The following is a 16,795-nucleotide window of genomic DNA, read 5'->3' as shown; positions in this document are numbered from 1 at the left end:
ACAGGCTGGCCCTCGCACAAGGGAATTAGAATTCAACACGCAGTGCCCTGCCTTAACAACAGAGCTGTCCTTACAAAGGAAACACAGAAGCGCTCGCCCCCGGTGACCAAAGCCTGCCCTTTTTCCCCAGACACAAGTAGAGAACCCCCTGAAGGCAGAGTGATTAAGAAATAATTATTCCTTTGGTACCAAGCTACAGCTGGTAAATATTAAATTAGATGTGCCAAAAATGAAAGCAATGAGTGGCCGTGCATGGGTGAGGGAAGGAAGGAAGGGGAACACGACAGGCTGGGCCTTTCATCGTGTTGACCCTCCTGCTGAATCCGAGAAGGAAACTGGATGCTAATGAAATAATAAATAATGTCAGGAATCTACAGTAGTAATGAGACCAACGTACAGAGGGCTGTGACTAAGAAACCTCGTGCAATGCAGGAGCTACTTATGCAGTTCCCGCATATAAATCCACCAGTGATACACACTATACTAACTAGTACTCACTTACTAAACTAAATAGCAGGTGTCAACACTGACTATCAGCAGCTGTTCGTGCCTCAAAACATTGCTAGAGATTTGAAGAAGTGATGTTAGCACTGCAAGAGCCAGAGATAAGCCATGTATTTAAAAAAATGAAATTTTCACTGCACTTCATGCTAGGATACCAAATGCCTAAATGCATTTTATGCTCCGATGCCAAATCCACGAACAACAGATTAGTGGTTTTTATTTTCTTTTTCACAGTTTTAAAGGAAGAATTAAGATATACCAACTATCAAGCTGGATGTATAGATGTGTAATAATCACCTTATTATTACTAGCTGAGCTTCTCTGTAGATTAATTTTTCCCCCTTGTGAACGATAAAATTCCTCAGAAGAGGATTTGTTGCAAAAAATGTGAATGCGCATAAACAACATTTTGCCCTGTCTGCTGCCATTTATGCTACTTAACATGTTTGAACAGACATGCTGCGGGAAAAACATATTAACATTCACAGAGAAGTTGTTTACTTTTGAACAGAAACATTATTAAATATTCAACAGTCCAGAAACACTGATGACTTACATTGTTGAAGGCTAGAAACCGATCATTTAATCCTTCACTCAGTATAATGTCAAAACTCCCCACTGAAGTGAATAAAAGATTTGCTAAGTAAAGCCTGGAGGACTCAGATGTGCCTGTTTCCCACCCAGTGCAGTGCTGTTTGGGACAATAATTTTCCCAGTATTTTTGCCATTCAGTTTTCATCATTTTAGGTAGGGGTTTTTCAGTAATTTCTCAGGTAAATTCTTCTACAACCAACTACATCTCATACACAGGAAAACGTATCAATTCTCCCTCTTTCCCTCTCAGTTTTGTTCCCCTGTACTTTCAGATTACACATATTAGTTCTTATTTCTTGTTATTTGTAACCTTCAGGTATTTATTAGATGCCGTACCCTTTCTTTGCTAGCAATTCTACCAAGTTATACATTTTTTGTTTTATTTAGGAGGAAAAAAATGTATGTGTCGCTAATTCCAGTAATGTTTATTACTCTTACTCAAGTACCATCTAATTTACCAGCATTATTCTAGCACTGTGGTATCCAAAAGTGAAAACAGCACTCTGGGTGCATTTGCATTACATGAGCATACCTAAATAAGTCTAAACATCAGGATGGTGTTTAGCTGGCAACGTGCGCTTGCAGCCCAGAAAGCCAACCGCATCCTGGGCTGCATAAGGAGCAGCATGGCCAGCAGGTCGAGGGAGGTGATTCCGCCCCTCTACTCCGCTCTGGTGAGACCCCACCTGGAGTGCTGCCTTCAGCTCCAGGGCCCCCAACGCGAGAAGGACACGGACCTGCTGGAGTGAGTCCAGAGGAGGACCACGAAGACGACCAGAGGGCTGGAGCACCTCTCCTGTGAGGACACGCTGAGAGAGCTGGGGTTGTTCAGCCTGGAGAAGAGAAGGCTCCGGGGAGACCTTATAGCAGCCTTTCAATATGTAAAGGGGGCTTATAAGAAAGACGGAGAGAGACTTTTTACCAGGGCCTGTAGTGACAGGACAAGGGACGATGGTTTTAAACTGAAAGAGGGTATGTTTAGATTGGACATAAGGAAGAAATTCTTTACTATGAGAGTGGTGAGACACAGGAGCAGGTTGCCCAGAGAAGCTGAGGATGCCCCATCCCTGGAAGTGTTCAAGGTCAGTTTGGACAGGGCTTTGAGTAACGTGACCTTGCGGAAGATGTGCCTGCCTGTGGCAGGGAGGTTGGACCAGGTGATCTTTAGAGGTGCCTTCGAACCCAAATCATTCTGTTTCTATGAATTCTTTCAGTTATACCATTATTTGTTGCTATCACCTACTCTAAATTTGCACCTCCATAAATTCAATTTTGTAAGTTCATTTTTTTTTTCCTGATGAAGTTTGTAGTTTGGATGTCCTTTGAAGGTTGAGGTCTGAGGTCCAGACTCTCAAACTCTTGGTCCTTTAAGTAGCTATTCTGAAGTTAAATGAGATTCTTTGCAGGACCACATTCAGAAGTTGCAATAGGAAGTTTTTTCTATTAGCCTAATTTATATGATTTCCAAAGAATAATCAATCTTTTACAGAAAAATCGAAGAAACTACTCATGCCAATATTTATTAACAAGAAACGTGACACTATTTGCCCTTCTGTTATAACACTCTGATGAAAGATAAATAAGGCTGCATCCTTTGGCCTATAAAAGAATCAGTATTCATTTAGCAAATTTATGTAGCAAGTAGGGATTACCTGCATGAAAGTTTTAAAACCTGTTCTATTTGAATAAATTATTTCTAATATTTCATAATTTCTGCAAGCCATAATTTAAACACCTTAAAATACATCATAACGAAAAACTTATTTTCCGGGCAAAATTAGATTTCCTTGTAATTTCATAAGCAGCATTTAAAGACCTCATATTTACATATGTATTTTTCCCTGAATTTAAATACTAAAATTTATTCTAGGCAGCATTTACTTTCACTGTCCGTGTCTGAGGTTGAGAAATATTCTTGCCAGGAAAGGAATAAATATTGCAGAGAAAACTAATTTTTTTTGTGAACACTGGAACTAATTAAAGCTAGTTCTCTCAAGGCTTTTGTGTCATGGTTGATTGTGAGCTTTAACTAAAGCTGTTCCCATAATTGGAATATCTGTAAGATGCCTTTCCTCTCTGGTTTCCTGCATCTATTTACATGTAAACTAACACTGTCACCTCTCCATTGCCCATAACATTTGCAAAGACATACATTTTCATAATATGTGCAGGAGTTTAACAATCTTTCAAATACCTGTTCCCCTATGAAATTTGGCTCAAATCAGACAGCAGTTTAGAAATTATTGGAATGAAACAGGAATCACAGACAAACAGACAAAGAATGACTGCATTGACCTCCTTTTCTTGACCCCACATTTGGAAACGTGATTTTTAAAATAACTTGGTTTTGTGTTATGCTTCAAACAAAAATTATTTAAAGTTTCTAGCTTAAATAACTGGAGGCATAAACATGAAATAACATTTTCAAATTCACACGTTCTTGTACTTTCTGATTTGGGCTTGGAAATAGAAGATCCATGGGAATGAAAACTACAGTCACTAAACTGGAGACTCCAGCTCAGTTGCAAGCAGAGACAAACTATTCAATATTTGGAAGCTTTGCAAGGGAACTTATCTTCACAGGGTCAGAAGGCTGTTTTCAGTTGTGCATTCCTCTTACATCAGACTTCTTAATAAAGAGACAGTAATAAAGATACACCTACAAGGCTCATGGCATCAACATTATGAAATCACTATGACCAAAAAACCTGCATGTACATATTTATCAGGGAAAATACAGTGTTCTCAGTCTGCAGGGAAAACATCTATGGCCCTCAGGACCATTACATGTGACAATTATAACATTTTCTGTGACAAGGGAAACACTGAGTAAACACAGATCTCTCCTGGATCCTTTGAGGGAATTGAGGGACTACAGATGTGAAAAGGAAAAAAAGGGGGAAAAAGGGGGAAAAAGGGGGAAAAAAAGGGGGGAAAAAAGGGGGGAAAAAAAGGGGGGAAAAAAAGGGGGGAAAAAAAGGGGGGGGAAAAAAGGGGGGAAAAAAGGGGGGAAAAAAGGGGGGGAAAAGGGGGGGAAAAAGGGGGGAAAAAGGGGGGAAAAAGGGGGGGAAAAAGGGGGGGAAAAAGGGGGGGAAAAAGGGGGGGAAAAAGGGGGGGAAAAAGGGGGGGAAAAGGGGGAAAAAAGGGGGAAAAAGGGGGGGAAAAAGGGGGGAAAAAGGGGGGGAAAAGGGGGGGAAAAAGGGGGGAAAAAGGGGGGAAAAAGGGGGGAAAAAGGGGGGGAAAAGGGGGGAAAAAGGGGGGGAAAAAAGGGGGGGAAAAAAGGGGGGGAAAAAAGGGGGGAAAAAAGGGGAAAAAAGGGGGAAAAAAGGGGGGAAAAAAGGGGGAAAAAAAGGGGGAAAAAAGGGGGAAAAAAAGGGGGGGAAAAAGGGGGAAAAAAGGGGGGAAAAAAGGTGAATCTGTTTAGTCTCTACAATACAGCAAAAAGATTAGCCTAGCTGGCCAAGAGGAAGGGCAGACTTAGTTAGGGAGTTAATAAAGTTGCCTCCTTCTCTCTTACAAGTATTTAGCAAAGGGTAGATAGTGATTGAATAGGGATGGAGAAATGAGATTATCTTCGGCTGTCTGTACAGGGAGCTCTGAAAAGACAGCTTGGAATTGTCAGACTTTGAACTAGTACATATAATTATCAAGTAATAAAGATACCTGTTTGCTTCAGAGGTAGATAACGTAAGAACCAAGGAACTCAATAATTTCAGTAACTCCTTCTGCATTTAAGATATGTTGACTGTAGATATTCAGAGAATTTAGGACACAGTATTGGAATAAAACTGTATAAAATTCTAATTATCAAATATTGGTGCTGTCATCAGAATGTTGGTTTCAAGCCCAGAAAACGGGAGGAAATGGGCCTGGCTGGGAAGACAGCACCATAGCCACTTCAGCAGTCTGTGAGGACAGCAGTGGGAAACCACCGTACCTAGCTAAACATCTGCGTTTCCACAGAATGCACAGAAATCATAGCTGCCTATAAAGAGCAATTCAATCCATTTACATTATTATTTTTTTTTCTACCAAGGATGTATGGAACCAACAGGAAAAGGCCTCCATGTCCTTCAGATTAACTGTCTACCCTCTTTAAAGTATAGGCACCAAAGGAAGGATGGTTCTCGCCTCCTGAACAACAGCCTGCTGTTTGGAGAAATCGAAAGACTGATTAAAGCACGGAAGCCAAATTAAGAGGAATGAATTCATGCCTCCCTTATCACAGTAATCAAAAGCATTAAGACACAGAACATTTTGTGTGAAAGCACTTGAAACTGAACAAGCAAATAAGGATGCCAAATCTTATCCAGAAATTGGGATATTATCTGCAAGCGGCAGAACTCAGTTTCCAGATCTTAATCCCAGAAAATAATTATGCATTTAAAAAATATGTATTGTCATTAGATAAAGCCATCTCCAGAATTATTGATTAGAAAATTAGACATGTGTCCTTCCAGTTTAATGTCCCAGTTACTTGAAAGGCATTTTTCCTCTACTGCCTAGCCCTCTCTCCCCCAGAAGGTGGAAGACATAGGTTTAAATCACCTAGCTTGAGTGCTGCACCCGTATTTCTCAGTGCTCTAATATGGCATAACCAACTGAATGCTCTATCAGTCAGGAACAGTAACGACCATCCTCACATGAGATGAAATCAGTCACAGATCTAAGCCCCAGCTCACCTTTCCAAGCTTCTCCTAGTTATGATAGAGAATTTAGGAGGCTGTCCAGATATCTAGACAAATTAAGCACCTCTAAGCACGTGTGAGTGACTCAAATGTCTCAGCTAGACAGGGAGGAGCCTAATGTATTTATACACAGTGTTAAGCAGTCTTGGAAAAGAAAAATTTGACTATCTGAGGCATATATATTTTGAGTGGCTAAATTGCAATTTGGGTAGGATATGTCATCCTTAAACCAGAAATCTAATCCTATGCAATGCAAAGGACAACACTGAATAATCCTATTCATGAACTAAACTAATCAAGCTCCATTTTAAGTCTAGTTAAATCCTTGACCCTGATACTAAATTTAAGCACAATTCACTCCTTAGATGACAGGAGACAATATGCCAGTTCCATTCTAGATTTATGATTAATATTTTTTCCCATTCTAAAAGTGTTCTTCATTGCCCATTTTCCTGAGAAAATTCTGTCTCTCCAACTGTACTTCTGTCCTTTACTATCTTCCCAGTTTTACACAATTAAAATATATTAGAATTAAATTTCAGATAATTAAAACCAGGCAACAGCATGCCTTTCTGATGGAAGGACAAGTTGTGCAGTAAAGGAAGTTCAGAATACCTTGATTATCACATGGACTTTGGTTCAAGTCAAGAGGTTTTCTTCAAATACTGATACAGGTTATTTTATTAACTTACAGATGAGAAGACTGTCCAGGAGACTGTAACTAGTATGTAGATGAAACGCCAGTCAGGAATCCACATAATCCAGAGACACGCCTGAAAAGGACTGGATGCGGAATTTAGCATGGGATTCAGCATAGAGGCAGGCTGCTATGTGGCCCGGAATACCTAAGGAGCTCATCAGTGTATGGGAAGAGGATGTAGGGAAACACTAGGAAAAATCCATTGTACAGATCATAGCTTGGAGAAGGTAAGCACAGGTTGAAACGAAGTCCAGAATGGTTCTGCTGTTCTCCAGGGGTTTGCACAGGGGTTAGTAGACACTTTTAATATTTACTAATATCCCAAAGTGATTTGCAGGGAGCCTTTAACTAATAAAGAGAAAACAGCTATTCTTTTTACACCACTAAAGGGATACTTTATGCACAAGAACATAACAGCTCCAACAGCGCACAACGATAATGGCCAGACCTCTACTGACTGCAAGGTGTGCTCTGCCAGACAGAGGATATAGAAGTAAGCGTCCTGAAAACCAAGAGATATGGGCCAATATGTCTATTGAAGAGACAGTATCATCATGTCTTTGCATATTATCTTGAACCAGCAAATATAGGCATCCAGACTTCTCTCATCCAAGATCTCTTTCTCTTTGGCATGAGAAAATAATTGCAGTAAATTCTTTTCTTGAGATAGGAAGGATTAATTCCATCTCTCCCTGGTTAGAAAAGTAGCTCATGTTATTTCAATCTTTTGTTAAAAAAAAAAAAAATTAAAAAAAAGGTAACTGAAAAGAGATGGAGATGATAAGGCTAAGGGTTGCTAGGGAATCAGACTAGATGTAGGGGTTACTGAACAGAATGGTGTTGAATACTTCCTTTCAAGGTGAAACTGCTTCAGGCCTGATCCCAAAGAGGTGTCAGGAGGGAGAAGCTAGAGCTAAGAGGAAGCATCTCCTAAGCAAAGAGACTCCAAAAAGGATGCCAAGGTAGCCACTGAATTCTTAAGAAGAAAGTTAAAACAGCAGCCAAACAAAAAACAAACAAACAAACAAACAAACAAAAAAGTAAAAAAGTGGCACATGTCTAGATGAACAGCCATGTCAGAAAAGTCAACTGATGTTTATTGCGGGGAGTGACCTTGTGTTTGAGGAAAAGTTATTATGCAACAGCCAATTTTTGTGCTCAGTGTTCATCACACTTCTTGTGACACAAAAAGAAGGCGAAAGACAACAAGCAGACAAAACCCAGCAACTGGGAAGGAATCCCCTGACCTCCCAATTCAAGTCTCGCTGAGAACTGATTGACTTTGAGTTATATGTGAAGCCAAAGAATTTCAAGAATGGTTAGTCTTTGCTTACTGCAGTTCTCACCCATGCGAGAACAGAAGAACAGTTGCCATTTGAGCTCACTCGCTGGGTGGAGTCACTCCTACGGTGCTGTAGTCTTATGCCATAAGATTTCCTTCACACTGTGACAACTGCTTAGGCCAAAGCTTTCAAGAGGGCTGAAAACAAATGTCATTTGAGGAGCAGACTAGGGATTTGGGTAGCTACACAAGTTCTTCTAGTGTCCTTGCTTTAGTACCACCAGAGAATGAAACATACTCTACATCTCTGATTTACAGACGTCTGAGACAACCAACCTGCAGAATTTTGCAAAGCATGCCACTGAGGCTTTGAAGTCCCAGCAGAAAAGCAACTCTCTCAACTCTGGGTAACTACTGAACTGGAAAAAGTATGAGCAACCAAGAAAGTGACTCTAGGTATGGCAAGTATATTATGGCACCAAGGTCTGTAAAGCACTAAGATGGAATACTAAGAATTTTAGAGCAAGTAACAGGCCTACCAAAAGCATCATCTATATCCATTGAGCAAGAGTAACCCAAAGTTTTCCCTTCTTTGGCTTGTATATGAGAGTGTCAATCAAAATTTTTGGAAGTCAGGAAATTCCCTGCCATGCTTCTCTGCCTCTCTGCAAGCTAACAAGTCTTAGAGCTGTTTTTAATGGAATGAGGAAAGCAAAGCCATCATACTTAGCAGAAAATAGCTAAAGTATTAACAGATGCAGCTTGGTTGAGAACTTGTCCCCGAAATGCACAGTGGTATCACAATCAGAAGCAGTCTTATTTGTCCTTGATTAAAAGTCTGGCTGAAGTGAGAAAACTTTGAACAGTTAGGTCTAGGATCTAAGCCCAAAACAATGGATTTTCTCAGAAGATTACATCAAGAGCTTCTCCTTGAACCCTTCTCTTGCATCTGGCTCAAAGCATCTGCAAATGCATTTGCCAAAGACATGGTACAGACGTGGAAATGTTCGTTTCAATAATGAAATGTAGCAGTCGCTCAATGTCCCAACTTTAAAGCTCACAGACTTAGCTGAAAATTACTTCACAGCAGTAAGAATCCAACTTCTTAAAGGAAAAGGGTCAACCCTGAAGAAAACCATACCATGAGTAGAAGGTCCAGAACTGAATAGACTGGGACACACACACACAAAACCAACAAATAAACAATAAAAATTATACCACGAAAGAGAATGTAATAAACAAAAGCTAAAAAATATGCGGGAACCCCCAAAACCTAGAGTTTACTGCCTACAAATTATTCTGGCAATGTAGATAAGCATTTGAAGCTCTGACCTGGCCAGACAGTTGAGAGGAGTGAAGAGGAGTAGCCTCCGCACGGTGTCTGCAAGGGCTGACACCACCCTCAAGAGTGCTGCTGAAGATAAACACATCTTCAGTTTTGAGAACGTCGGCATATCCACAGCCTATTTTTGAAAGGGAAAGTTAAATGCCTATGGAAATATTACTTCATGTATGGTATCAGAGGTGGGAGAATTCCACTGATCAATCCCAGAAGACGAATAACAACAAAATGAGAAGTTTTCTTCCTCTTTAAAACACAACTCCTACCTAAACTGTCTGTTGTCTCATCTAAGCGATGAGTGTACAAAGGCATCACTGTGACTAGCATCTCCAGGAAAGTTTCACTAACATTCACATAAATTGGAAACATTCATACAAAGCTTAGTGGGAATATTCATACAGCAAATTCAGATAGTTGTCTGTCTTTTTGTCAGGAGAAACTAACAAAATGAAATTAATTAAAATAATATTCCTCTGTAGTAAATCATTGATTTCAATGAGACAGCACAGAATAATTTTATACCACTAAAATTCTTAGCAATTAATTTGAAATAATCTAAAAAGAAGTTAATTTTCTAGTTTTCCCAATAAATATAAGAAATACAAGCTGTAAATAAAATCCTTGCCTTACCCTATGAACCACAATGACAGATGCAATGAAAAAAACAACTGCTTGGCTTTTCTGCAAGATCTTCAACCAAAACCTTTATTAAAAGACCAGAAAATTAAATAAAGTAGGAAAGTAAAACGCTTGCACCTTAAGTGCAATCCGAAAGAAAATATTGCTGCTGACACCAACAAGTAAAAGCTAAAGCAGCCACCAAATGCCATTTGTATTACTTCCAGATCAATACTACAAAAGAAAATAGACATGGCTATGCATTTAATAGAGTAGATAAGAAGTTTCTACTAATAGTCTGGAGATACTTTGCAACATTAAGCAGGAGAGAATACTACACTGGTGACAAAACTGATACTGCTGTTTAGTCACTAAACAAACACCTATTTTTATATTTATATATAGATACAATGAAAGGTCCCGAAGATGGGATCTAAAGGCACAGATTTAAAAAATAAAACTTAACTTGGTTTGGCATAATATGATTTCTGCACATTTCTCAAAAACCATGCCAACTTTATCTATGTTTTTATAATCCATAACCTCAATTTAGTAGTGTTCCCAAAGAGCTAGACTCTCATGTGGCGAAAAATACTACCAGAATTCACACCTGAACCAATGACTAGAAAGATTAACAAAATTACCTACTCTGACTCACTGCAGCGCACAGGTTGTAGAAATCCTCCGAAATTTTTTGCACCAACACCAGAAGTTCTGCTTTGAACTACATGCATGCAAAAAGCGGACAAACCACAGAACACCTCAAATTATGGAATCAATGCATATGCTAATTTTCCAGGAAAAAAAGCCATATGCAAATGGTTATAAATAAACCTCTTGTGGTTATGTCATGTCTATATTTTCTTTTCCACTTTAAGTCCCTGGCTATAACTGAAGACTGATACCAGCTTAGATAATTAGTATTTAACTCACATGGCAACTCCTACGTGCTCCGAGTTAGTCTGTTGGTACCGAGATGATCCTTGCCATGTACGTGTTTAGATGAACTAAGGTTTAACTCACATGGCAACTCCTACGTGCTTGGAGTTATTCTATTACTGTTGAGATGATCCATTCCAATGTACATGAGTCAGGGGGAGGGAGGGGCATGGTAATCTGGGTATTAAAGCAGAAGATGTTTCAAAATCTATATCCCAATCATACACTGAGCCCACCTTCCTCCAGAGAACTAACCAGACAGAAACTAACTAAAAGGAAAACAACAGGAAGAAGAAAACCCTTCTGTTTTGCTATTAAGCTACATCACAAGTCCAAAGCATCTTCTTCCAATATCTAGTTTACATCAGGCACCACTACAGCGAGAATATTTTGCTAATATAAGAGGAAAGGAAGAAAAAAATAACAAAAAGCAACCTTGTACAAAACCTTACAGTAACACCATTAAATTATCATTGTGTAAATATTTAGACAATCTTATCCATAAATAAAAAGGCTGAAAATGATTGTCCGGCACTTGTAGTCATATAGTCATTCATAATGAAGGCTATAAGTTTACCGAGCCGTAATTATTCCCCATAAATAAATTATTCTCTACTATCACTGTAATTCAAAAATATTACTACTTATTGAAGAAAGAGAAGCATCTTGTCACATAATTAGAGAAAATAACCAAAGGATTACACAACACTTAAAGCTGTTAAACTAGTAACTTTCAGACCAAGGACAAGAAGAGGAGGTTCTTGTTCTTTGTAGACCCAGTCAACGTAACAGCACAATAAATTAAATTGAAACAAAAAAGCTTTAGGAGCAGGCTTTTGTCACGACACAAATAGATAATTTCACTCTGAAGGTACTTTGTTGAGAATGTCTCATTTAAATCTAAGCTTTCAATCACTGCTGTATTTCTTTAGTGATTTCTAATAGCCGATATTGAACGAGCAGAATGTGGAGAAAGTAAGTTTCCACAGGTCTCAGAAGCTTGCATGAGACTGATATATTTTATGTCTTCAAGAGGCCCCAGTTTCCCACCTGCCACTTCCAACTGTTCCTTCTAAACATAACTGGAAATAAGAACACCAATTTTAAAAATCCCCTTTCAGCTTCTGGTCAGGATTGCTGAAATAGTACCAAAAATACAATATTGGGCACCCCGGACACGAGGCAAGCGCAAAGAGCACGAAGCCTGCTGAGATGGGTCCACAGAGTGAGTTCCTTGGCAAGAAAGTGCTCTTACCCAGAGACTCCATCTGCACTTCACGAAGCTCTGACATCTCCTGCAAGATAAAGACACTCCACTGCAGAAAGCAGGAGAAGCTCTGCTGGGGCTTCCCAAAGGAGAGTCCCCTAGGGACAGCTGGCAGAATTTCCTGCTGCTTTGAGTCACTTTGGAGAGCCCCCAGCTGGACGGTTGGGCTCTTTAACCAGCCATGCTCAACAGAGCATCTTTCCTTTGCTTCCTAATGCCTCCAGGCTTTACGAGGGGGAGGGAGGCAGCAAAGGCATCTTCTGCCAAAGTGCTCCTCTCTTCAGCCTGCCACCCTGCAAAGGTCACTAGGGAAGATCTGTCTCTGTGTGGAACCCACCCAGGTGCTCAGGAGACTGAAGGCTGCAGCAATCCACAACGAGCAAAACCCACGAGTGCTCCTGTGGGAGTTTTAAGGGACTATAAGAACCATAAAGCTGAATACAAGAGCAGGGAAAGTTTCAGGTCATCTACAGTCCATTCTTCCATTCTAAGGAAGGACCAATTATACACAAGTTATTGCTAGCAAATGATTGGTTAACCTGTCCTTAAAAACATCTACAGATGTCTCAGAAAGTCTGGCAAACTCCCAAAGAAAGCTGTTGCAATGTTTCACAAAAACCACAGGTCACCTGCGTACTTGAGAACAGGCATCTTTCATTATACCTGGGAATAAGTCTTATTTGTCCCAAACAAAAATACTGGGCAAACACAGGAGAAAAGAAGGAGGTGTGGGGGGAGAGTTCTCACAGCAAAAATAGCTCATCTAGGGAAACAATCTAACCCCCAGGAAACTCGACCTTGGTTTTCTGCCTGTCTCAAAGCTTCAACCACACAAGCTCTGGCAAATTTAGCTTAAGCTATCAGTGGTGTTTGCTGATGTACTGAACCAAGAACAGGTGAAAAGCAGACAAACCTTCTTCTGCCCTTGCAAAGGGGCATCAGATAGGTGGGACAGACAGCAGGGAGCTGCATCCTAAACCTCCACAACAAACTCTAACAGAATTCGTTTGTCAAGAGTCTCAGTCATCTGTGTTGGGAGCATAAATGCCAGTCATTCTAGGACTTGTACTAACTCCAGGTAACTGCCAAAATGATGGCAAATCTACGGTCCTTTATCGCTTTCTTACATAAGGAAGATAGTTTATATCAAAACATTATGGTTTTATTCAACAGCTTAAAAAAAAATAAATCTCAGATACACCTAAGTCCAAGCTAAATATGACGACGTTTGTATAGTTCTGCTGTTAACCCAAACCAAACTCATTTCTCAGTCAGATCGCTGGATGGCCCATGGAATGGATAAATGGTCCCTGAGTCTTCCACCTCTCAGCTGAAATCCAGGCCAGACTGAGAGTGGCTGGCAATAACTACTATGTAATTCTTTTCAGTGACCTATGCAGAAACAAACAATTAAGCAAGTGCATAGATGATAAAGCTCCATTGCTCCAACAACTTTATCCACAACTGCCCGTATCAGAGCAGCTACACAGGGCTGAAAGAGCCCAGTGAAAACAATGGAATTATGTTTTTAGTCACAGACTAAAGACATCATTCAGAAACTCAGTTATGCTGAGTCTCTTCTACGTTGGTGCAACAACCTTAGGGCAGTGAGGATGACTACTTTAAAGAACATGTTTGCCTTCACCAACTACTATACCTCTTAAACACTTCTTATATGGAAATACCAACCTTAGCCTGGAAAAGAAAACCTGCCTGTAAAGAAAGGCAACTGGACGAATAAACTGAGCCTGTCTTTTTATAGTGAGGATTTCTGAACTTTTAACACAAGCTCTGTTTTTGAGACTGCTTCCTACATGCAAGGTTCCAGTGTTAGTTTCTAGTTGTGCACCATCCTCAGTTACCAGCATTCAGACTACGATCAGATGCTCTCTGATTTATCACTTCAAAGGTGAATGTTTTTAAAACGGCACTGTAAAGAACTGCACATAATCGTCATACTCCATACCAAGATGCATTTTATTCACCTCTGTAAACTGAAGAGAGAAAGAGACTATTGTCAAGCATAATTATGCACGGCGCCGTATCCTGTGAAGTTGGAACGTGCTTCTTTCTGACTGAACGCGCTAACACTGTCTGGCACTGCTGTCCCGGCAGCAAGGTCCTCGGCTCTCCTCCTGACATTGTAGTGAACAACCCTATCACTCAGCAGCTCTCCTGCCATTGCTGCAACAGCATCTTGAACTGTGGAGTTCAGACGAGTCTGTAAGAACCCTTGAAATGCACAGAGAGAAGAACTTTTCCTAATAATTTCCAAATAAAGAACCTCACGAGGGAGGGCAGAAAGTAAGCAGAAGTGTATTAGACTACTAATCCCCCTCTAGTTTCTCTCTCCTAGAGAAGGCCCTTGATAGTTCTTAAAATTGTAATGGGGCCAATTCCAAGTAATAAGCAATGGTGGTAAAAATATTCAAAGTATTTTTCAGGGATTAATTAAAATAATTCAAAGCAGAGAAATCAGTACACCAACAAAAGATTAAATTTTGCATCTACCTAATTATTTAAAAAACCCATATGCACTACCTGGGAGGCAAATTTCAATAGTTACAAATACTGTGTACACACAAAAATGTAGTTCTTAACTTCAACTGGTAATGCTACTGGATTCTTCTCTTACATTTTCCTGTTGAAAAGAGCAAAGAATGGGCAAATTTCACAGTAAAACTAAGAGCACGTGTTAAAGCTGTATAAATGTCCTGAGAAATTCCAGCTAAAGTTGTTACCAGGAAGTATATAAAGTAAACACTATATTTGGTATTTAATATGTTTTAAACTATCGTCTTTGGCTGGGCACATACTACATTTGCCACATTTCTGTGTTAAAGAAAGCATTTCACTTTTTTAGTATTAAAATAGACTCCTTTCAAGATGCTATATAAATTAAGCATTAAGTAGCTGCTTGTTCCTATGTGCTACAGAGGATTTCCTCATGCATTAATGGAACATATATATAAAATAAGACAATTAGAAAGTCTTGAAACAGTTTGTTACATATTTTAGCAGCTTATTTGCCGCATTCATAATTCTACTTTCAATTCCTGAAATATAAAGAAAATGGAAGGACTTCATTGTACAGCTCTGAAGGGCTGCTGAATTTCAAACAAAGAATTTGGGGGGTGGAAGGGGGAACACAGACAGTACTTACTTATGTTATTCACATTATTTAAACTGCAAGCTTCCTGGAGCTTGTTCACTGAAACGAGGATGGTTAATCTTAAGTATTCAGTAAATTCCACAGATCAGCTGAAAAGTCTTCTGAGGCACGGATTAAAGAACTTTCACCAGGCATCCCTAGTTCATGCATGGGGTAACTGCTTCAAAACACCGTGTACTAAATCTGTATAGGTAGAGAACACTCTCTACAAATCCCACTAGGATAATTCTAAATTGTTCAGGGTGTTAAATTTAGATAAAATTAACCCAAAAAAAGGCCAAATGATTTCTGTGGGTTCTCATAGTAGAACACACAGAACAAAGGGTAAAGAAGTGATCGTGAAAATTGCAAAAGTTTTCTTTTTATGCTTATTATTATTTTTACTGTGGTATCATGCTGAGACTCTATTTAGTGCTAGATGCTGAATAAAGACATTACTCCTGCTCTGAAGATCTTATTTAGTTTTACAGGTCAAATCCCAAATAACTGTGGAATCCTGACCTACTGGTACCAGGCTCACCTAATACTAGAGATCAGAAGAAGGAAATACTGATTATGTGACTTGATTGGATTTTTTTCCTAATTAAGAGAAAATGCCATTTCCTTTTTTTGAACAAAACAAATTATTTTCCTCTTAAAATGAAAGGGATATACATTTAACACAAAAATGTTTTGTCAAGTATATAATTCTAATGTTACTATTCTGGCTGATCTGTTCAGCTATTTGTTCCATTCTATTATTATGTGCTTTCAACAGAAGAGCTGGAAAAAGTACACATTAGCATATTTCTATATCACCAGCATTTCTACATTAACAGCATGTACTTATACAGCTCATACTTTTAAGTGCTATGCACTTAAGACATTTCCTTTTGTTCTTTCCCGTGACATTTTTTCTTTTCTAACTTTCATTTTATATACAATTACATTTTAAACTACGTTTTAAATGCTTAATTTTATCAAATTATTAGTGCCTATGCATTAATAAGGCAGAATACATTACTTATACCTTCAGCACTAGAACAGGAATTGAAAATTCGAAGGAGCATTTTAGATCAATTTCTTGTCCTAAATAAAAACATCAATACACCAAGTATATTGGAAACTTTGTGAAAGGAAGCCTGGGGACACAAAATATACTGATAACAGTAAACTCTGCTAAGCGTACAACAGAACTATGTATTAAAAAGAGAGTTTAAAGTCAAATCTAAGTTACAAACTACCATTGCAGTGACTAGCAGACAAGTTGCATGGATTGAAATTTCAGATAAAAATAAAAAGTTTTGCTGCATATTGCTACCCACCCAACCATGATAGTGATACCAATCACAACAGAGGCATCACCTGCTAACAGACATCAGAGATGTAGCAAAGGTACAGCATTCAATTGTATTAGACATTACGTAGAAGGAACAAGCACCATAAACGTGACATTTTTTAGATCCCACAGATTTGTTAGTATCAGAAGTTGTTTCATGGTTAGCATCACAAAACAGAAAATACAACCCATGAGATGTTTGCACTGAGGAATGCGTAGAGCCGGTCCAAGACCTCACAGTGAAAGTGCCACTGAAGCAGTGACTATAATGTACTTAAAATCAGTATCACTGCATGAGCAACAAAGGCCAAGAAAAATCACCCCAGTTGTGCTAATCTTCAGAAGGTGGAAGTATGTAAAAATGAGGACGA

General features: G+C 39.2%; 1 protein-coding gene across 5 annotated transcripts in view; it reads right to left on the bottom strand.

Moving 5' to 3' along the window:
- The window catches only part of WASF1 (WASP family member 1), a 104,113-nt gene that overhangs the window by 42,021 nt on the left and 45,297 nt on the right, over nucleotides 1-16,795 (bottom strand). The window lies entirely within an intron of this gene.

Source organism: Nipponia nippon, unplaced genomic scaffold (genome assembly GCF_047370975.1).
Source record: "Nipponia nippon isolate SJK-2023a ecotype South Korea unplaced genomic scaffold, ASM4737097v1 scaffold_4, whole genome shotgun sequence".
Classification (NCBI taxonomy): Eukaryota; Metazoa; Chordata; class Aves; order Pelecaniformes; family Threskiornithidae; genus Nipponia; species Nipponia nippon.
This window is presented reverse-complemented; position numbering and strand designations above follow the sequence as displayed.